This window comes from Gadus macrocephalus, chromosome 9 (genome assembly GCF_031168955.1).
Source record: "Gadus macrocephalus chromosome 9, ASM3116895v1".
NCBI lineage: Eukaryota > Metazoa > Chordata > Actinopteri > Gadiformes > Gadidae > Gadus > Gadus macrocephalus.
Window position 1 is genome coordinate 23,371,967 of NC_082390.1, and position 21,890 is coordinate 23,393,856.

The 21,890-nt window shown below is 45.1% G+C and overlaps 9 non-coding genes across 9 annotated transcripts; all 9 read left to right on the plus strand.

Moving 5' to 3' along the window:
- The first annotated feature begins 619 nt into the window (after positions 1–619).
- Positions 620–810, plus strand: LOC132465322 (U2 spliceosomal RNA). The gene has a single exon (XR_009527554.1). It is a non-coding gene; the product is annotated as a U2 spliceosomal RNA (small nuclear RNA).
- A 939-nt stretch (positions 811–1,749) lies between these two features.
- Positions 1,750–1,914, plus strand: LOC132465319 (U1 spliceosomal RNA). The gene has a single exon (XR_009527551.1). It is a non-coding gene; the product is annotated as a U1 spliceosomal RNA (small nuclear RNA).
- A 3,872-nt stretch (positions 1,915–5,786) lies between these two features.
- Positions 5,787–5,977, plus strand: LOC132465323 (U2 spliceosomal RNA). The gene has a single exon (XR_009527555.1). It is a non-coding gene; the product is annotated as a U2 spliceosomal RNA (small nuclear RNA).
- A 939-nt stretch (positions 5,978–6,916) lies between these two features.
- On the plus strand, positions 6,917–7,081 carry LOC132465317 (U1 spliceosomal RNA). Its single transcript, XR_009527549.1, has one exon. It is a non-coding gene; the product is annotated as a U1 spliceosomal RNA (small nuclear RNA).
- A 3,872-nt stretch (positions 7,082–10,953) lies between these two features.
- LOC132465324 (U2 spliceosomal RNA) lies at positions 10,954–11,144 on the plus strand. The gene has a single exon (XR_009527556.1). It is a non-coding gene; the product is annotated as a U2 spliceosomal RNA (small nuclear RNA).
- Positions 11,145–12,083: 939 nt separating this feature from the next.
- LOC132465320 (U1 spliceosomal RNA) lies at positions 12,084–12,248 on the plus strand. The gene has a single exon (XR_009527552.1). It is a non-coding gene; the product is annotated as a U1 spliceosomal RNA (small nuclear RNA).
- Positions 12,249–16,118: 3,870 nt separating this feature from the next.
- Positions 16,119–16,309, plus strand: LOC132465325 (U2 spliceosomal RNA). The gene has a single exon (XR_009527557.1). It is a non-coding gene; the product is annotated as a U2 spliceosomal RNA (small nuclear RNA).
- A 939-nt stretch (positions 16,310–17,248) lies between these two features.
- LOC132465321 (U1 spliceosomal RNA) lies at positions 17,249–17,413 on the plus strand. The gene has a single exon (XR_009527553.1). It is a non-coding gene; the product is annotated as a U1 spliceosomal RNA (small nuclear RNA).
- A 3,870-nt stretch (positions 17,414–21,283) lies between these two features.
- LOC132465326 (U2 spliceosomal RNA) lies at positions 21,284–21,474 on the plus strand. Its single transcript, XR_009527558.1, has one exon. It is a non-coding gene; the product is annotated as a U2 spliceosomal RNA (small nuclear RNA).
- The last annotated feature ends 416 nt before the right edge of the window (positions 21,475–21,890 follow it).

Sequence of the window (21,890 nt, forward strand, 5' to 3'; positions counted from 1 at the left end):
CAACGACCGCGTTATGACACGGTCGAAATCTTTTCTCTTTCTACAAAATCGAAACAGCTTAATACAAACCGTAAATAAATTGTCTAATTATTAACTAGCAAACGATGCAGGGGATAACATTTACCTGAGAGAATCCTCCGTCGACAGCTTCACCGGGCAATACCACGTGCTGTACGCTATTTTCTTTTTCAACTCGAGCTCATTGGCTGCAATAGAGTTCCGGGTGTTATAGATATATACGTATTTGTCATTGGACAGAAGTACAACGAAATTCAGTGCACTCACGTACTGGTCTCATTTAAAAAGGTAACATAATAAATAATAAAGAAAGAAAGAAAATACATTCAACATTTCGTTCACTCACTGCTTCACCTGTAGTCTTATAGAAGCCTCCACTGCTCCAAACTCTATTTGTGAAACATGCAGACGGCCTAGTGAGACTGCCAGCAGGCAGCAGCAAAGAGATGTAGCGACCTCGGTTTATTTCTCCAGCTTTCACAGACACACAAACACGCACACAGATTGCTTGGTCTTTTTTTTGTTTCGTCGTTGTCTGTTAAACCGCCAAGTGGAGCGACGTGTCTGGGAACCTCGCCTCTTGGTCTGAGCATGTGGGAGCATCGCTTCTCGGCCTTTTGGCTAAGATCAAGTGTAGTATCTGTTCTTATCAGTTTAATATCTGATACGTCCCCTACCCGGGGACCATATATTAAATTGATTTTTGGAACTGGGAGATGGAAAAGGGGCTTGCTCCGTCCACTCCACGCATCGACCTGGTATTGCAGTACCTCCAGGACCGGTGCACCCCTCTCTCACTGTGAAAAACTAAACTCCTCCTGAGAGTACACCCGTCCGCCTGTAGACAATAAAGTGTCATTTACAATTCATAAACGCACTGTTTACAATTATTCCAACGATATTCTGTTGTAGTGATGTTATGGTTTGCGTCGAGGCATCGGGGCGTGTGTCGAGTACCTCGGCTCCTCCCCCAGCGAAGCTCCGTATCACATAGGCGAAATGACGTGGCGCGTGACGTTCGAGGCTTCATCTCGGGCTGTTCCGCGATATGGGTTCACAATTGGCACATTTTTACAAAAAGAAGACCCTACCCAGTTCCAAGATCACTTTTATGGCTATGTCATTAATCACACTCGTTCTCAGTCATCATGCAGTTCTATTATTACAATTATTAGTAGGCTACTGTAGTTATAAGACAATCTATTTTGCCCGGGATGACTTAAAACCTTTGTCAAATGATTTGTTCTCTACCATGAGCTCGGGAGATATTTATGAACGGCACACTCACACGTATCACTGAAACGACTTTAATTCTTTAACGTTTTGATGTTGTACGAAGCAAACATCACATCATCACAGGAAACTCTTTCTTTCATCATAATTTCATTCACCACTAGGTGTCCCTAGCGTACTCATTTGAAGCTTCGAGGTCGAACCACTTTGATGGTTCACCTGGCTGCGAGGCTTTGACGTTTCATGAGGCATCATCTCGCCACCACTATTCTGTTGTTTAAGAAAGAAAAAAGGATTCTTTCTGTGGCGTGTCGATAACTTGGATCTCCAGGTTTCCTTTCGTTATGCTTCCATCACGCTGATTTCAGATTCGCCTGTCATCGTGTGACCGGTGGTCTACAGTGTTTATTAAAGTCTAGACATCTCCGAATGCTTTGCAACCGTTCTCCTGGGGAACACGCGTGGGCATCGTTCAGCCCACCTGAACGTGTACAACTCATACTTACCTGGCAAGGGAGATACCATGTTCAAGAAGGTGGTTCACCCATAGCGAGGCTCAGCCATTGCACTGAGGCTGTTGCTGACCCGTGCGAATTCCCCAAATGTGGGAATCTCGATTGCATAATTTCTGGTAGTGGGGGACTGCGTTCGCGCTCTCCCCTGGTCGTGTTGTTCTAAAGAAATAATAGCTATGAATGATACCACCCTGAGCACGCCCGATCTCGTCTGATCTCGGAGGCTAGCAGGGTCCGGCCTGGTTAGTACTTGGATGGGTGACTGCCTCGGAATGGCTCATGACCCCCCAAAGTCCCTATCCCTCAACCCTGGGATGGATCCCAAAGGATCGAGGATCAAAACGGACGGCTCCATCTGGTGGCCACTGGTGGGTGGTTTTATTTTCAGAAATGTCATGTGCAAGGCCTAGATGATCAAAATCCACTTGTCTGCTGGATGTTTTGTTTATTATTTTCATACTTTGAGTGGATGTAGCTGATGAGATTCATACAATCAAGTGGAAAAGTGTTAAATTGTTACACATTTTTGGGCTGAATTAAGAAAAATAATAAGACTGTATTCAGTGCACTCTCACTTTTTCTGGAAGACATCAGAGCCATTCACAGAACTCATTGTTTTGACCACACAGGGAGTGCAGCCATCACAGTGGGGGTGTATTCACACCTCTGGTTGCGGGAGTGAAGACACAAGGACTTCTAATTGCTTTGGTGTGTTTTTTCTTTCCAATACCCCACCCCTTCTGAAACCCAAGCACACTGAGACTCCAAAATACTTTTACAACTTTTATTTTTCAACCAGAATGTGTTTCATTGAAAAGGCAATCCATATAAACACAAATAAACAAGATCATTTTAGTTAAAAGCTCGCCCACCACGACTAGGTACAGATCTACAGGCGAGAACACGAGAGCATGAGACGAGAGACAAACATGTACTACCATTTGCAAACATTTAGTTAAACATGGAGCTGACAGACATACACACATCACAAGGACAGGCACATATAAATAACATTAATAATAATAAAAAACACTCAACAATTAAAGAACACACACACACACACACACACACACACACACACACACACACACACACACACACACACACACACACACACACTTGTACTTGAGATACAAATCAACAATTGGCTTGTACAGGCTAAAGTGCAATAATGAACATGATTATCCATAGACTCAGGTGACCAATCAACAAATAAAGGCTCAAGCTGTTCCTCCCTTTTTATGTTTTCTTTAGCAAACTTTTGTTAAAACTGAAGCAGACAAATACATACAAACATCACAAAGACATGAAGCTGACAAAGACAAACAACATGCATGACAAAAACACAGATTATCTGAACATGAACAACCACTAAAGGGTATGTAAACTGATTGTGTTAGATTGGAACTGATTATGGTTTAAAAGATTGGCCTCGATATTGAACATAGAGCAGAATGGATACTACAAAGTAAATTTTAACAGCAATATAAATAATAATAAATAAAAAACGAACAAAAGAACTTCAAGTAAAACTGCAAAGTGCCTTTTTTTTTGAACGATATAAATAAATAGATAGTGCTTGCTGAAGCACTTTAAAAAACACACACAAAGACAAAGACAAACACACACAAACAAGCCTCTTTCTCTCGCTTACAGATGGCACAGGAACAGTGGCATCACAGAGGTAAGTTATTCACACACACACACACGCATTTCCAGGTATTTACACAGTCCTCCTTTCCAACTCTGCATCCACGACACTCTTAAAGTGTTCAAAGTTGTCATACACCACATGGTAAAAGCCAGGGGTAGTGGACATCCTAGTGGATGGACAGTAGGAAAACATTTTCTGCATGCTTCCAGCCACTTTGTCCTTGGAAGGGGTGTACCTCTTCCGCTGTCCACCACAGTCTGGCACGTGGCAAGCCCCACATGGCCTTGAGGACTTGTTAGGCATGAATGTCTTCACGGTTGGTGCAGGAGGGACAAAGCTCTGGCTGCAGGATGGCCCACAAAACAGGACGGAGGGGGCCTGTGGCTGTGCGGGGAGGACCAGCAGTATGGGTGCTGCCGACACAGGGGGCGGGCCGTAGGTCAACGCAGCAGGTGGCCTCGGCTGGAGGTGGGTGGACGCAGGAGGCCTCGGCAGAATGGGGGTGGGCGCAGCAGGCTTCAGCCGGGTGGAGGACGACAAACCCAGTGGGCTGAACGGGCCGGTTCGCGGGAGTCCCAGGCTCATCGACAAATAATCTGGAAATATAAAATACACATGTGATCAGTATTGATATGACGTGTGTGTGCTATTTGCTTTCCACAGCCAACAGGTGAAACAAAGTGCTTATGACAACTTACCTCCGCTTCTCACCACGTCTCTTTCCAGCCTGGTGATGGATGTGCCGGTACTGGACCTGAGGCCGGTCTGGCGGAGCAGTCGCTCCTTCTGCCACTTCAGCAGCTCGTTCTGCTCTCCCTGCTGGCAGTACTGGAACAGCAGCCACACCAGCCAGCCGACATCATTCTCCACAAGCCACCTGAAGGTCTGACCGGCGTACTTCCCGAACGTGATGACCAGCTGCTTTCCAAAGGTTTCTGCTGTCTTGAGATCCAGCCATTTAGGGTCAACAACAGTGCTGCTGCGGGCCTCTGCCACAGCCTGGCCTCTCCTTGCCGGTACAAAATGATGCTGGGGTACTGGTGTAGCTGTTGATGGCTGACCAGCGATGGTTTAGTGGCCAAGCTCTTCCCGCAGACGTCACAGATAAAGGTCTCCCTGGCGATGGCATGGATCTTCAGGTTGGACTTTTCACCGAATGTCTTGTCGCACACGGTGCACTGATGTGTAGGCATGTTCCATCTGGTACAGTAAAACATGAATAAATGAGTAAAACTAAAAACAGATCATTTAGATTGACAATATGTAGCCCTTTATTATACAGAAATCTGCTGTTGGTGTATTAGCCTAGGACAACAAGCTCGCCAGATTGTCGAGAGATTAACACGGTCGCCAAATTGCTTCATGTTACAATTACTCTCGCATCAGCTGTTGTCTAAACAGTCACATGTACCCATATTAACACATATCCACATCAAATTGACCAAGAAAACGTTGATTGTCGCCGAAAGGCAACAAGTTTGCAGGTATGCGACGTAGCCCTTACTATTGTAAACAGTGTCGTTAGCCGCGCCTAGCTATCGTTACAAAACACACATTAATCAGCTTATTATTTCAACGACCCTTGGGTGAATATAGTAATGCCATACACCGTTGGAAAGCTTAGATTGCCACGATTAAAACGAGACTTCCCACGGGTAATATGGTTGCTCACCGACAAAACGGCGATAGGTTGACTAAAGTCTACCCAGCAGCTAAAAACGTACCCACTACTTCTTCCCTTTATACACAACGACCGCGTTATGACACGGTCGAAATCTTTTCTCTTTCTACAAAATCGAAACAGCTTAATACAAACCGTAAATAAATTGTCTAATTATTAACTAGCAAACGATGCAGGGGATAACATTTACCTGAGAGAATCCTCCGTCGACAGCTTCACCGGGCAATACCACGTGCTGTACGCTATTTTCTTTTTCAACTCGAGCTCATTGGCTGCAATAGAGTTCCGGGTGTTATAGATATATACGTATTTGTCATTGGACAGAAGTACAACGAAATTCAGTGCACTCACGTACTGGTCTCATTTAAAAAGGTAACATAATAAATAATAAAGAAAGAAAGAAAATACATTCAACATTTCGTTCACTCACTGCTTCACCTGTAGTCTTATAGAAGCCTCCACTGCTCCAAACTCTATTTGTGAAACATGCAGACGGCCTAGTGAGACTGCCAGCAGGCAGCAGCAAAGAGATGTAGCGACCTCGGTTTATTTCTCCAGCTTTCACAGACACACAAACACGCACACAGATTGCTTGGTCTTTTTTTTGTTTCGTCGTTGTCTGTTAAACCGCCAAGTGGAGCGACGTGTCTGGGAACCTCGCCTCTTGGTCTGAGCATGTGGGAGCATCGCTTCTCGGCCTTTTGGCTAAGATCAAGTGTAGTATCTGTTCTTATCAGTTTAATATCTGATACGTCCCCTACCCGGGGACCATATATTAAATTGATTTTTGGAACTGGGAGATGGAAAAGGGGCTTGCTCCGTCCACTCCACGCATCGACCTGGTATTGCAGTACCTCCAGGACCGGTGCACCCCTCTCTCACTGTGAAAAACTAAACTCCTCCTGAGAGTACACCCGTCCGCCTGTAGACAATAAAGTGTCATTTACAATTCATAAACGCACTGTTTACAATTATTCCAACGATATTCTGTTGTAGTGATGTTATGGTTTGCGTCGAGGCATCGGGGCGTGTGTCGAGTACCTCGGCTCCTCCCCCAGCGAAGCTCCGTATCACATAGGCGAAATGACGTGGCGCGTGACGTTCGAGGCTTCATCTCGGGCTGTTCCGCGATATGGGTTCACAATTGGCACATTTTTACAAAAAGAAGACCCTACCCAGTTCCAAGATCACTTTTATGGCTATGTCATTAATCACACTCGTTCTCAGTCATCATGCAGTTCTATTATTACAATTATTAGTAGGCTACTGTAGTTATAAGACAATCTATTTTGCCCGGGATGACTTAAAACCTTTGTCAAATGATTTGTTCTCTACCATGAGCTCGGGAGATATTTATGAACGGCACACTCACACGTATCACTGAAACGACTTTAATTCTTTAACGTTTTGATGTTGTACGAAGCAAACATCACATCATCACAGGAAACTCTTTCTTTCATCATAATTTCATTCACCACTAGGTGTCCCTAGCGTACTCATTTGAAGCTTCGAGGTCGAACCACTTTGATGGTTCACCTGGCTGCGAGGCTTTGACGTTTCATGAGGCATCATCTCGCCACCACTATTCTGTTGTTTAAGAAAGAAAAAAGGATTCTTTCTGTGGCGTGTCGATAACTTGGATCTCCAGGTTTCCTTTCGTTATGCTTCCATCACGCTGATTTCAGATTCGCCTGTCATCGTGTGACCGGTGGTCTACAGTGTTTATTAAAGTCTAGACATCTCCGAATGCTTTGCAACCGTTCTCCTGGGGAACACGCGTGGGCATCGTTCAGCCCACCTGAACGTGTACAACTCATACTTACCTGGCAAGGGAGATACCATGATCAAGAAGGTGGTTCACCCATAGCGAGGCTCAGCCATTGCACTGAGGCTGTTGCTGACCCGTGCGAATTCCCCAAATGTGGGAATCTCGATTGCATAATTTCTGGTAGTGGGGGACTGCGTTCGCGCTCTCCCCTGGTCGTGTTGTTCTAAAGAAATAATAGCTATGAATGATACCACCCTGAGCACGCCCGATCTCGTCTGATCTCGGAGGCTAGCAGGGTCCGGCCTGGTTAGTACTTGGATGGGTGACCGCCTCGGAATGGCTCATGACCCCCCAAAGTCCCTATCCCTCAACCCTGGGATGGATCCCAAAGGATCGAGGATCAAAACGGACGGCTCCATCTGGTGGCCACTGGTGGGTGGTTTTATTTTCAGAAATGTCATGTGCAAGGCCTAGATGATCAAAATCCACTTGTCTGCTGGATGTTTTGTTTATTATTTTCATACTTTGAGTGGATGTAGCTGATGAGATTCATACAATCAAGTGGAAAAGTGTTAAATTGTTACACATTTTTGGGCTGAATTAAGAAAAATAATAAGACTGTATTCAGTGCACTCTCACTTTTTCTGGAAGACATCAGAGCCATTCACAGAACTCATTGTTTTGACCACACAGGGAGTGCAGCCATCACAGTGGGGGTGTATTCACACCTCTGGTTGCGGGAGTGAAGACACAAGGACTTCTAATTGCTTTGGTGTGTTTTTTCTTTCCAATACCCCACCCCTTCTGAAACCCAAGCACACTGAGACTCCAAAATACTTTTACAACTTTTATTTTTCAACCAGAATGTGTTTCATTGAAAAGGCAATCCATATAAACACAAATAAACAAGATCATTTTAGTTAAAAGCTCGCCCACCACGACTAGGTACAGATCTACAGGCGAGAACACGAGAGCATGAGACGAGAGACAAACATGTACTACCATTTGCAAACATTTAGTTAAACATGGAGCTGACAGACATACACACATCACAAGGACAGGCACATATAAATAACATTAATAATAATAAAAAACACTCAACAATTAAAGAACACACACACACACACACACACACACACACACACACACACACACACACACACACACACACACACACACACACTTGTACTTGAGATACAAATCAACAATTGGCTTGTACAGGCTAAAGTGCAATAATGAACATGATTATCCATAGACTCAGGTGACCAATCAACAAATAAAGGCTCAAGCTGTTCCTCCCTTTTTATGTTTTCTTTAGCAAACTTTTGTTAAAACTGAAGCAGACAAATACATACAAACATCACAAAGACATGAAGCTGACAAAGACAAACAACATGCATGACAAAAACACAGATTATCTGAACATGAACAACCACTAAAGGGTATGTAAACTGATTGTGTTAGATTGGAACTGATTATGGTTTAAAAGATTGGCCTCGATATTGAACATAGAGCAGAATGGATACTACAAAGTAAATTTTAACAGCAATATAAATAATAATAAATAAAAAACGAACAAAAGAACTTCAAGTAAAACTGCAAAGTGCCTTTTTTTTTGAACGATATAAATAAATAGATAGTGCTTGCTGAAGCACTTTAAAAAACACACACAAAGACAAAGACAAACACACACAAACAAGCCTCTTTCTCTCGCTTACAGATGGCACAGGAACAGTGGCATCACAGAGGTAAGTTATTCACACACACACACACGCATTTCCAGGTATTTACACAGTCCTCCTTTCCAACTCTGCATCCACGACACTCTTAAAGTGTTCAAAGTTGTCATACACCACATGGTAAAAGCCAGGGGTAGTGGACATCCTAGTGGATGGACAGTAGGAAAACATTTTCTGCATGCTTCCAGCCACTTTGTCCTTGGAAGGGGTGTACCTCTTCCGCTGTCCACCACAGTCTGGCACGTGGCAAGCCCCACATGGCCTTGAGGACTTGTTAGGCATGAATGTCTTCACGGTTGGTGCAGGAGGGACAAAGCTCTGGCTGCAGGATGGCCCACAAAACAGGACGGAGGGGGCCTGTGGCTGTGCGGGGAGGACCAGCAGTATGGGTGCTGCCGACACAGGGGGCGGGCCGTAGGTCAACGCAGCAGGTGGCCTCGGCTGGAGGTGGGTGGACGCAGGAGGCCTCGGCAGAATGGGGGTGGGCGCAGCAGGCTTCAGCCGGGTGGAGGACGACAAACCCAGTGGGCTGAACGGGCCGGTTCGCGGGAGTCCCAGGCTCATCGACAAATAATCTGGAAATATAAAATACACATGTGATCAGTATTGATATGACGTGTGTGTGCTATTTGCTTTCCACAGCCAACAGGTGAAACAAAGTGCTTATGACAACTTACCTCCGCTTCTCACCACGTCTCTTTCCAGCCTGGTGATGGATGTGCCGGTACTGGACCTGAGGCCGGTCTGGCGGAGCAGTCGCTCCTTCTGCCACTTCAGCAGCTCGTTCTGCTCTCCCTGCTGGCAGTACTGGAACAGCAGCCACACCAGCCAGCCGACATCATTCTCCACAAGCCACCTGAAGGTCTGACCGGCGTACTTCCCGAACGTGATGACCAGCTGCTTTCCAAAGGTTTCTGCTGTCTTGAGATCCAGCCATTTAGGGTCAACAACAGTGCTGCTGCGGGCCTCTGCCACAGCCTGGCCTCTCCTTGCCGGTACAAAATGATGCTGGGGTACTGGTGTAGCTGTTGATGGCTGACCAGCGATGGTTTAGTGGCCAAGCTCTTCCCGCAGACGTCACAGATAAAGGTCTCCCTGGCGATGGCATGGATCTTCAGGTTGGACTTTTCACCGAATGTCTTGTCGCACACGGTGCACTGATGTGTAGGCATGTTCCATCTGGTACAGTAAAACATGAATAAATGAGTAAAACTAAAAACAGATCATTTAGATTGACAATATGTAGCCCTTTATTATACAGAAATCTGCTGTTGGTGTATTAGCCTAGGACAACAAGCTCGCCAGATTGTCGAGAGATTAACACGGTCGCCAAATTGCTTCATGTTACAATTACTCTCGCATCAGCTGTTGTCTAAACAGTCACATGTACCCATATTAACACATATCCACATCAAATTGACCAAGAAAACGTTGATTGTCGCCGAAAGGCAACAAGTTTGCAGGTATGCGACGTAGCCCTTACTATTGTAAACAGTGTCGTTAGCCGCGCCTAGCTATCGTTACAAAACACACATTAATCAGCTTATTATTTCAACGACCCTTGGGTGAATATAGTAATGCCATACACCGTTGGAAAGCTTAGATTGCCACGATTAAAACGAGACTTCCCACGGGTAATATGGTTGCTCACCGACAAAACGGCGATAGGTTGACTAAAGTCTACCCAGCAGCTAAAAACGTACCCACTACTTCTTCCCTTTATACACAACGACCGCGTTATGACACGGTCGAAATCTTTTCTCTTTCTACAAAATCGAAACAGCTTAATACAAACCGTAAATAAATTGTCTAATTATTAACTAGCAAACGATGCAGGGGATAACATTTACCTGAGAGAATCCTCCGTCGACAGCTTCACCGGGCAATACCACGTGCTGTACGCTATTTTCTTTTTCAACTCGAGCTCATTGGCTGCAATAGAGTTCCGGGTGTTATAGATATATACGTATTTGTCATTGGACAGAAGTACAACGAAATTCAGTGCACTCACGTACTGGTCTCATTTAAAAAGGTAACATAATAAATAATAAAGAAAGAAAGAAAATACATTCAACATTTCGTTCACTCACTGCTTCACCTGTAGTCTTATAGAAGCCTCCACTGCTCCAAACTCTATTTGTGAAACATGCAGACGGCCTAGTGAGACTGCCAGCAGGCAGCAGCAAAGAGATGTAGCGACCTCGGTTTATTTCTCCAGCTTTCACAGACACACAAACACGCACACAGATTGCTTGGTCTTTTTTTTGTTTCGTCGTTGTCTGTTAAACCGCCAAGTGGAGCGACGTGTCTGGGAACCTCGCCTCTTGGTCTGAGCATGTGGGAGCATCGCTTCTCGGCCTTTTGGCTAAGATCAAGTGTAGTATCTGTTCTTATCAGTTTAATATCTGATACGTCCCCTACCCGGGGACCATATATTAAATTGATTTTTGGAACTGGGAGATGGAAAAGGGGCTTGCTCCGTCCACTCCACGCATCGACCTGGTATTGCAGTACCTCCAGGACCGGTGCACCCCTCTCTCACTGTGAAAAACTAAACTCCTCCTGAGAGTACACCCGTCCGCCTGTAGACAATAAAGTGTCATTTACAATTCATAAACGCACTGTTTACAATTATTCCAACGATATTCTGTTGTAGTGATGTTATGGTTTGCGTCGAGGCATCGGGGCGTGTGTCGAGTACCTCGGCTCCTCCCCCAGCGAAGCTCCGTATCACATAGGCGAAATGACGTGGCGCGTGACGTTCGAGGCTTCATCTCGGGCTGTTCCGCGATATGGGTTCACAATTGGCACATTTTTACAAAAAGAAGACCCTACCCAGTTCCAAGATCACTTTTATGGCTATGTCATTAATCACACTCGTTCTCAGTCATCATGCAGTTCTATTATTACAATTATTAGTAGGCTACTGTAGTTATAAGACAATCTATTTTGCCCGGGATGACTTAAAACCTTTGTCAAATGATTTGTTCTCTACCATGAGCTCGGGAGATATTTATGAACGGCACACTCACACGTATCACTGAAACGACTTTAATTCTTTAACGTTTTGATGTTGTACGAAGCAAACATCACATCATCACAGGAAACTCTTTCTTTCATCATAATTTCATTCACCACTAGGTGTCCCTAGCGTACTCATTTGAAGCTTCGAGGTCGAACCACTTTGATGGTTCACCTGGCTGCGAGGCTTTGACGTTTCATGAGGCATCATCTCGCCACCACTATTCTGTTGTTTAAGAAAGAAAAAAGGATTCTTTCTGTGGCGTGTCGATAACTTGGATCTCCAGGTTTCCTTTCGTTATGCTTCCATCACGCTGATTTCAGATTCGCCTGTCATCGTGTGACCGGTGGTCTACAGTGTTTATTAAAGTCTAGACATCTCCGAATGCTTTGCAACCGTTCTCCTGGGGAACACGCGTGGGCATCGTTCAGCCCACCTGAACGTGTACAACTCATACTTACCTGGCAAGGGAGATACCATGTTCAAGAAGGTGGTTCACCCATAGCGAGGCTCAGCCATTGCACTGAGGCTGTTGCTGACCCGTGCGAATTCCCCAAATGTGGGAATCTCGATTGCATAATTTCTGGTAGTGGGGGACTGCGTTCGCGCTCTCCCCTGGTCGTGTTGTTCTAAAGAAATAATAGCTATGAATGATACCACCCTGAGCACGCCCGATCTCGTCTGATCTCGGAGGCTAGCAGGGTCCGGCCTGGTTAGTACTTGGATGGGTGACTGCCTCGGAATGGCTCATGACCCCCCAAAGTCCCTATCCCTCAACCCTGGGATGGATCCCAAAGGATCGAGGATCAAAACGGACGGCTCCATCTGGTGGCCACTGGTGGGTGGTTTTATTTTCAGAAATGTCATGTGCAAGGCCTAGATGATCAAAATCCACTTGTCTGCTGGATGTTTTGTTTATTATTTTCATACTTTGAGTGGATGTAGCTGATGAGATTCATACAATCAAGTGGAAAAGTGTTAAATTGTTACACATTTTTGGGCTGAATTAAGAAAAATAATAAGACTGTATTCAGTGCACTCTCACTTTTTCTGGAAGACATCAGAGCCATTCACAGAACTCATTGTTTTGACCACACAGGGAGTGCAGCCATCACAGTGGGGGTGTATTCACACCTCTGGTTGCGGGAGTGAAGACACAAGGACTTCTAATTGCTTTGGTGTGTTTTTTCTTTCCAATACCCCACCCCTTCTGAAACCCAAGCACACTGAGACTCCAAAATACTTTTACAACTTTTATTTTTCAACCAGAATGTGTTTCATTGAAAAGGCAATCCATATAAACACAAATAAACAAGATCATTTTAGTTAAAAGCTCGCCCACCACGACTAGGTACAGATCTACAGGCGAGAACACGAGAGCATGAGACGAGAGACAAACATGTACTACCATTTGCAAACATTTAGTTAAACATGGAGCTGACAGACATACACACATCACAAGGACAGGCACATATAAATAACATTAATAATAATAAAAAACACTCAACAATTAAAGAACACACACACACACACACACACACACACACACACACACACACACACACACACACACACACACACACACACTTGTACTTGAGATACAAATCAACAATTGGCTTGTACAGGCTAAAGTGCAATAATGAACATGATTATCCATAGACTCAGGTGACCAATCAACAAATAAAGGCTCAAGCTGTTCCTCCCTTTTTATGTTTTCTTTAGCAAACTTTTGTTAAAACTGAAGCAGACAAATACATACAAACATCACAAAGACATGAAGCTGACAAAGACAAACAACATGCATGACAAAAACACAGATTATCTGAACATGAACAACCACTAAAGGGTATGTAAACTGATTGTGTTAGATTGGAACTGATTATGGTTTAAAAGATTGGCCTCGATATTGAACATAGAGCAGAATGGATACTACAAAGTAAATTTTAACAGCAATATAAATAATAATAAATAAAAAACGAACAAAAGAACTTCAAGTAAAACTGCAAAGTGCCTTTTTTTTTGAACGATATAAATAAATAGATAGTGCTTGCTGAAGCACTTTAAAAAACACACACAAAGACAAAGACAAACACACACAAACAAGCCTCTTTCTCTCGCTTACAGATGGCACAGGAACAGTGGCATCACAGAGGTAAGTTATTCACACACACACACACGCATTTCCAGGTATTTACACAGTCCTCCTTTCCAACTCTGCATCCACGACACTCTTAAAGTGTTCAAAGTTGTCATACACCACATGGTAAAAGCCAGGGGTAGTGGACATCCTAGTGGATGGACAGTAGGAAAACATTTTCTGCATGCTTCCAGCCACTTTGTCCTTGGAAGGGGTGTACCTCTTCCGCTGTCCACCACAGTCTGGCACGTGGCAAGCCCCACATGGCCTTGAGGACTTGTTAGGCATGAATGTCTTCACGGTTGGTGCAGGAGGGACAAAGCTCTGGCTGCAGGATGGCCCACAAAACAGGACGGAGGGGGCCTGTGGCTGTGCGGGGAGGACCAGCAGTATGGGTGCTGCCGACACAGGGGGCGGGCCGTAGGTCAACGCAGCAGGTGGCCTCGGCTGGAGGTGGGTGGACGCAGGAGGCCTCGGCAGAATGGGGGTGGGCGCAGCAGGCTTCAGCCGGGTGGAGGACGACAAACCCAGTGGGCTGAACGGGCCGGTTCGCGGGAGTCCCAGGCTCATCGACAAATAATCTGGAAATATAAAATACACATGTGATCAGTATTGATATGACGTGTGTGTGCTATTTGCTTTCCACAGCCAACAGGTGAAACAAAGTGCTTATGACAACTTACCTCCGCTTCTCACCACGTCTCTTTCCAGCCTGGTGATGGATGTGCCGGTACTGGACCTGAGGCCGGTCTGGCGGAGCAGTCGCTCCTTCTGCCACTTCAGCAGCTCGTTCTGCTCTCCCTGCTGGCAGTACTGGAACAGCAGCCACACCAGCCAGCCGACATCATTCTCCACAAGCCACCTGAAGGTCTGACCGGCGTACTTCCCGAACGTGATGACCAGCTGCTTTCCAAAGGTTTCTGCTGTCTTGAGATCCAGCCATTTAGGGTCAACAACAGTGCTGCTGCGGGCCTCTGCCACAGCCTGGCCTCTCCTTGCCGGTACAAAATGATGCTGGGGTACTGGTGTAGCTGTTGATGGCTGACCAGCGATGGTTTAGTGGCCAAGCTCTTCCCGCAGACGTCACAGATAAAGGTCTCCCTGGCGATGGCATGGATCTTCAGGTTGGACTTTTCACCGAATGTCTTGTCGCACACGGTGCACTGATGTGTAGGCATGTTCCATCTGGTACAGTAAAACATGAATAAATGAGTAAAACTAAAAACAGATCATTTAGATTGACAATATGTAGCCCTTTATTATACAGAAATCTGCTGTTGGTGTATTAGCCTAGGACAACAAGCTCGCCAGATTGTCGAGAGATTAACACGGTCGCCAAATTGCTTCATGTTACAATTACTCTCGCATCAGCTGTTGTCTAAACAGTCACATGTACCCATATTAACACATATCCACATCAAATTGACCAAGAAAACGTTGATTGTCGCCGAAAGGCAACAAGTTTGCAGGTATGCGACGTAGCCCTTACTATTGTAAACAGTGTCGTTAGCCGCGCCTAGCTATCGTTACAAAACACACATTAATCAGCTTATTATTTCAACGACCCTTGGGTGAATATAGTAATGCCATACACCGTTGGAAAGCTTAGATTGCCACGATTAAAACGAGACTTCCCACGGGTAATATGGTTGCTCACCGACAAAACGGCGATAGGTTGACTAAAGTCTACCCAGCAGCTAAAAACGTACCCACTACTTCTTCCCTTTATACACAACGACCGCGTTATGACACGGTCGAAATCTTTTCTCTTTCTACAAAATCGAAACAGCTTAATACAAACCGTAAATAAATTGTCTAATTATTAACTAGCAAACGATGCAGGGGATAACATTTACCTGAGAGAATCCTCCGTCGACAGCTTCACCGGGCAATACCACGTGCTGTACGCTATTTTCTTTTTCAACTCGAGCTCATTGGCTGCAATAGAGTTCCGGGTGTTATAGATATATACGTATTTGTCATTGGACAGAAGTACAACGAAATTCAGTGCACTCACGTACTGGTCTCATTTAAAAAGGTAACATAATAAATAATAAAGAAAGAAAGAAAATACATTCAACATTTCGTTCACTCACTGCTTCACCTGTAGTCTTATAGAAGCCTCCACTGCTCCAAACTCTATTTGTGAAACATGCAGACGGCCTAGTGAGACTGCCAGCAGGCAGCAGCAAAGAGATGTAGCGACCTCGGTTTATTTCTCCAGCTTTCACAGACACACAAACACGCACACAGATTGCTTGGTCTTTTTTTTGTTTCGTCGTTGTCTGTTAAACCGCCAAGTGGAGCGACGTGTCTGGGAACCTCGCCTCTTGGTCTGAGCATGTGGGAGCATCGCTTCTCGGCCTTTTGGCTAAGATCAAGTGTAGTATCTGTTCTTATCAGTTTAATATCTGATACGTCCCCTACCCGGGGACCATATATTAAATTGATTTTTGGAACTGGGAGATGGAAAAGGGGCTTGCTCCGTCCACTCCACGCATCGACCTGGTATTGCAGTACCTCCAGGACCGGTGCACCCCTCTCTCACTGTGAAAAACTAAACTCCTCCTGAGAGTACACCCGTCCGCCTGTAGACAATAAAGTGTCATTTACAATTCATAAACGCACTGTTTACAATTATTCCAACGATATTCTGTTGTAGTGATGTTATGGTTTGCGTCGAGGCATCGGGGCGTGTGTCGAGTACCTCGGCTCCTCCCCCAGCGAAGCTCCGTATCACATAGGCGAAATGACGTGGCGCGTGACGTTCGAGGCTTCATCTCGGGCTGTTCCGCGATATGGGTTCACAATTGGCACATTTTTACAAAAAGAAGACCCTACCCAGTTCCAAGATCACTTTTATGGCTATGTCATTAATCACACTCGTTCTCAGTCATCATGCAGTTCTATTATTACAATTATTAGTAGGCTACTGTAGTTATAAGACAATCTATTTTGCCCGGGATGACTTAAAACCTTTGTCAAATGATTTGTTCTCTACCATGAGCTCGGGAGATATTTATGAACGGCACACTCACACGTATCACTGAAACGACTTTAATTCTTTAACGTTTTGATGTTGTACGAAGCAAACATCACATCATCACAGGAAACTCTTTCTTTCATCATAATTTCATTCACCACTAGGTGTCCCTAGCGTACTCATTTGAAGCTTCGAGGTCGAACCACTTTGATGGTTCACCTGGCTGCGAGGCTTTGACGTTTCATGAGGCATCATCTCGCCACCACTATTCTGTTGTTTAAGAAAGAAAAAAGGATTCTTTCTGTGGCGTGTCGATAACTTGGATCTCCAGGTTTCCTTTCGTTATGCTTCCATCACGCTGATTTCAGATTCGCCTGTCATCGTGTGACCGGTGGTCTACAGTGTTTATTAAAGTCTAGACATCTCCGAATGCTTTGCAACCGTTCTCCTGGGGAACACGCGTGGGCATCGTTCAGCCCACCTGAACGTGTACAACTCATACTTACCTGGCAAGGGAGATACCATGTTCAAGAAGGTGGTTCACCCATAGCGAGGCTCAGCCATTGCACTGAGGCTGTTGCTGACCCGTGCGAATTCCCCAAATGTGGGAATCTCGATTGCATAATTTCTGGTAGTGGGGGACTGCGTTCGCGCTCTCCCCTGGTCGTGTTGTTCTAAAGAAATAATAGCTATGAATGATACCACCCTGAGCACGCCCGATCTCGTCTGATCTCGGAGGCTAGCAGGGTCCGGCCTGGTTAGTACTTGGATGGGTGACTGCCTCGGAATGGCTCATGACCCCCCAAAGTCCCTATCCCTCAACCCTGGGATGGATCCCAAAGGATCGAGGATCAAAACGGACGGCTCCATCTGGTGGCCACTGGTGGGTGGTTTTATTTTCAGAAATGTCATGTGCAAGGCCTAGATGATCAAAATCCACTTGTCTGCTGGATGTTTTGTTTATTATTTTCATACTTTGAGTGGATGTAGCTGATGAGATTCATACAATCAAGTGGAAAAGTGTTAAATTGTTACACATTTTTGGGCTGAATTAAGAAAAATAATAAGACTGTATTCAGTGCACTCTCACTTTTTCTGGAAGACATCAGAGCCATTCACAGAACTCATTGTTTTGACCACACAGGGAGTGCAGCCATCACAGTGGGGGTGTATTCACACCTCTGGTTGCGGGAGTGAAGACACAAGGACTTCTAATTGCTTTGGTGTGTTTTTTCTTTCCAATACCCCACCCCTTCTGAAACCCAAGCACACTGAGACTCCAAAATACTTTTACAACTTTTATTTTTCAACCAGAATGTGTTTCATTGAAAAGGCAATCCATATAAACACAAATAAACAAGATCATTTTAGTTAAAAGCTCGCCCACCACGACTAGGTACAGATCTACAGGCGAGAACACGAGAGCATGAGACGAGAGACAAACATGTACTACCATTTGCAAACATTTAGTTAAACATGGAGCTGACAGACATACACACATCACAAGGACAGGCACATATAAATAACATTAATAATAATAAAAAACACTCAACAATTAAAGAACACACACACACACACACACACACACACACACACACACACACACACACACACACACACACACACACACACTTGTACTTGAGATACAAATCAACAATTGGCTTGTACAGGCTAAAGTGCAATAATGAACATGATTATCCATAGACTCAGGTGACCAATCAACAAATAAAGGCTCAAGCTGTTCCTCCCTTTTTATGTTTTCTTTAGCAAACTTTTGTTAAAACTGAAGCAGACAAATACATACAAACATCACAAAGACATGAAGCTGACAAAGACAAACAACATGCATGACAAAAACACAGATTATCTGAACATGAACAACCACTAAAGGGTATGTAAACTGATTGTGTTAGATTGGAACTGATTATGGTTTAAAAGATTGGCCTCGATATTGAACATAGAGCAGAATGGATACTACAAAGTAAATTTTAACAGCAATATAAATAATAATAAATAAAAAACGAACAAAAGAACTTCAAGTAAAACTGCAAAGTGCCTTTTTTTTTGAACGATATAAATAAATAGATAGTGCTTGCTGAAGCACTTTAAAAAACACACACAAAGACAAAGACAAACACACACAAACAAGCCTCTTTCTCTCGCTTACAGATGGCACAGGAACAGTGGCATCACAGAGGTAAGTTATTCACACACACACACACGCATTTCCAGGTATTTACACAGTCCTCCTTTCCAACTCTGCATCCACGACACTCTTAAAGTGTTCAAAGTTGTCATACACCACATGGTAAAAGCCAGGGGTAGTGGACATCCTAGTGGATGGACAGTAGGAAAACATTTTCTGCATGCTTCCAGCCACTTTGTCCTTGGAAGGGGTGTACCTCTTCCGCTGTCCACCACAGTCTGGCACGTGGCAAGCCCCACATGGCCTTGAGGACTTGTTAGGCATGAATGTCTTCACGGTTGGTGCAGGAGGGACAAAGCTCTGGCTGCAGGATGGCCCACAAAACAGGACGGAGGGGGCCTGTGGCTGTGCGGGGAGGACCAGCAGTATGGGTGCTGCCGACACAGGGGGCGGGCCGTAGGTCAACGCAGCAGGTGGCCTCGGCTGGAGGTGGGTGGACGCAGGAGGCCTCGGCAGAATGGGGGTGGGCGCAGCAGGCTTCAGCCGGGTGGAGGACGACAAACCCAGTGGGCTGAACGGGCCGGTTCGCGGGAGTCCCAGGCTCATCGACAAATAATCTGGAAATATAAAATACACATGTGATCAGTATTGATATGACGTGTGTGTGCTATTTGCTTTCCACAGCCAACAGGTGAAACAAAGTGCTTATGACAACTTACCTCCGCTTCTCACCACGTCTCTTTCCAGCCTGGTGATGGATGTGCCGGTACTGGACCTGAGGCCGGTCTGGCGGAGCAGTCGCTCCTTCTGCCACTTCAGCAGCTCGTTCTGCTCTCCCTGCTGGCAGTACTGGAACAGCAGCCACACCAGCCAGCCGACATCATTCTCCACAAGCCACCTGAAGGTCTGACCGGCGTACTTCCCGAACGTGATGACCAGCTGCTTTCCAAAGGTTTCTGCTGTCTTGAGATCCAGCCATTTAGGGTCAACAACAGTGCTGCTGCGGGCCTCTGCCACAGCCTGGCCTCTCCTTGCCGGTACAAAATGATGCTGGGGTACTGGTGTAGCTGTTGATGGCTGACCAGCGATGGTTTAGTGGCCAAGCTCTTCCCGCAGACGTCACAGATAAAGGTCTCCCTGGCGATGGCATGGATCTTCAGGTTGGACTTTTCACCGAATGTCTTGTCGCACACGGTGCACTGATGTGTAGGCATGTTCCATCTGGTACAGTAAAACATGAATAAATGAGTAAAACTAAAAACAGATCATTTAGATTGACAATATGTAGCCCTTTATTATACAGAAATCTGCTGTTGGTGTATTAGCCTAGGACAACAAGCTCGCCAGATTGTCGAGAGATTAACACGGTCGCCAAATTGCTTCATGTTACAATTACTCTCGCATCAGCTGTTGTCTAAACAGTCACATGTACCCATATTAACACATATCCACATCAAATTGACCAAGAAAACGTTGATTGTCGCCGAAAGGCAACAAGTTTGCAGGTATGCGACGTAGCCCTTACTATTGTAAACAGTGTCGTTAGCCGCGCCTAGCTATCGTTACAAAACACACATTAATCAGCTTATTATTTCAACGACCCTTGGGTGAATATAGTAATGCCATACACCGTTGGAAAGCTTAGATTGCCACGATTAAAACGAGACTTCCCACGGGTAATATGGTTGCTCACCGACAAAACGGCGATAGGTTGACTAAAGTCTACCCAGCAGCTAAAAACGTACCCACTACTTCTTCCCTTTATACACAACGACCGCGTTATGACACGGTCGAAATCTTTTCTCTTTCTACAAAATCGAAACAGCTTAATACAAACCGTAAATAAATTGTCTAATTATTAACTAGCAAACGATGCAGGGGATAACATTTACCTGAGAGAATCCTCCGTCGACAGCTTCACCGGGCAATACCACGTGCTGTACGCTATTTTCTTTTTCAACTCGAGCTCATTGGCTGCAATAGAGTTCCGGGTGTTATAGATATATACGTATTTGTCATTGGACAGAAGTACAACGAAATTCAGTGCACTCACGTACTGGTCTCATTTAAAAAGGTAACATAATAAATAATAAAGAAAGAAAGAAAATACATTCAACATTTCGTTCACTCACTGCTTCACCTGTAGTCTTATAGAAGCCTCCACTGCTCCAAACTCTATTTGTGAAACATGCAGACGGCCTAGTGAGACTGCCAGCAGGCAGCAGCAAAGAGATGTAGCGACCTCGGTTTATTTCTCCAGCTTTCACAGACACACAAACACGCACACAGATTGCTTGGTCTTTTTTTTGTTTCGTCGTTGTCTGTTAAACCGCCAAGTGGAGCGACGTGTCTGGGAACCTCGCCTCTTGGTCTGAGCATGTGGGAGCATCGCTTCTCGGCCTTTTGGCTAAGATCAAGTGTAGTATCTGTTCTTATCAGTTTAATATCTGATACGTCCCCTACCCGGGGACCATATATTAAATTGATTTTTGGAACTGGGAGATGGAAAAGGGGCTTGCTCCGTCCACTCCACGCATCGACCTGGTATTGCAGTACCTCCAGGACCGGTGCACCCCTCTCTCACTGTGAAAAACTAAACTCCTCCTGAGAGTACACCCGTCCGCCTGTAGACAATAAAGTGTCATTTACAATTCATAAACGCACTGTTTACAATTATTCCAACGATATTCTGTTGTAGTGATGTTATGGTTTGCGTCGAGGCATCGGGGCGTGTGTCGAGTACCTCGGCTCCTCCCCCAGCGAAGCTCCGTATCACATAGGCGAAATGACGTGGCGCGTGACGTTCGAGGCTTCATCTCGGGCTGTTCCGCGATATGGGTTCACAATTGGCACATTTTTACAAAAAGAAGACCCTACCCAGTTCCAAGATCACTTTTATGGCTATGTCATTAATCACACTCGTTCTCAGTCATCATGCAGTTCTATTATTACAATTATTAGTAGGCTACTGTAGTTATAAGACAATCTATTTTG